Here is a 1,451-nt window from a genome sequence, read left to right as displayed (position 1 = left end):
AAGAGCCAGTACATTTTTTTGGGAGTAGTATCGAGCACCGAATTGGGGGAGCGTTCAAAGAACCCACAGCCCCATAGAACCATGTTAGCCATCATGGGTAGAAGAGGATCATACTTTTTAGATGAATCCTTTTCAGATTAGACTAGTGGATCCATTAGGCAGTTCAGGTCTTATACCTTTGGCCGGGTATAAGATGCTCTGGCAGCGTGAGGTTGATCGCTGTATCATCACTATAGCTCTCATATGATGGTTGTCGGTTAGAGAAACTCCCATAGCAATTATTCTATTTTCATACACATAAAGTATTGTATTTTATATACATCAGTTCATTTGTATTTGTATATACATTTCAGGCTTATTGTATCTTTGGATACACACAGAGTTTATAGCAGGTTTTAAACAGTCTTTCTTTATATGGCACTTGTTTTAAAATTTACTTTATATTGAAAGAAGTCAGTCAAGTTGAGTTAAGTTGAGCCAGGTAAGCTATTTCAGTTTCTTCCAGATTTCCTTCTAGCCTTTGTTGCTTAGCTTCCAGCTCGCATACTCGTACATTCTATGTACTGATGCCAGTTGGTCTGCATCTTATTATGATGCAGATACAGGTACCCCGGACCAGCATCCTGCACGTCGTTGATCCAGCTGAGCACTCCAGAGTCAGTGGTGAGCCTCCTTGCTTTCTGGAGGACTCAAGTATTTTGTGTTCTTAGTTTTGTTCTATTAGGGTGTTGCGGGGTCTGTCCCAACATCCATCTCAGTATATTAGAGGCTTCATAGACAGTCAGTCAGTTAGTATTGAGTCTCTTATCTATGTATATATGTAAATATTCTATTTTGAGACTCGAGTTGCCTTTTGGCATGTTATGCATCAGTTGAGATGTTTTATAACCTTTCATTGTATTGAGTTGTGTTGTTGAGTTTAGTTTCCGCTGAGTTAAGAAAGTCAGGCCAAGGGTTCGCCTGGGGCCAGCAATGGTCTCCGGGTGCCGGTCCCGCCCAGGGTGTAGGCTCGGGGCGTGACAAAAAGTATCAAAAAATTCTAGGCCTTCTAGTTGTTTAAAACCTTTTGCAACTAGTCTTGCCTTGTATTTATCAATAGATCCATCCGGTTTCAACTATTTTCTTAAGACCCATTTGCAACCAGTAGGTTTACAACCCGGTGGTACATCAACTAACTTCCAAGTTTTATTAGAAATTAGAGATTCCATTTCATCATTTACAGCCTCTTTCCAAAATATAGAATCATGTGAAGATAATGCTTCTTTCAAAGTGAGAGGGTCATCTCCAACATTAAACACATAAAAATCAAGACCAAAATCTTTTTCTACTCTAGTTCTTTTACTTCTTCTTAACTCAAAATCATTCACTTCTTTATTTTTCAAAGTAAAAGTAGAAGAACTAGGTACTGACAACATATTTTGTTCAATCCTTTGACCCCCACTATTTTTAGA

The sequence above is a fragment of the Solanum tuberosum genome, unplaced genomic scaffold (assembly GCF_000226075.1).
Source record: "Solanum tuberosum cultivar DM 1-3 516 R44 unplaced genomic scaffold, SolTub_3.0 scf00411, whole genome shotgun sequence".
NCBI classification, from domain to species: domain Eukaryota; kingdom Viridiplantae; phylum Streptophyta; class Magnoliopsida; order Solanales; family Solanaceae; genus Solanum; species Solanum tuberosum.
Note: the sequence above shows the minus strand (reverse complement) of the source record.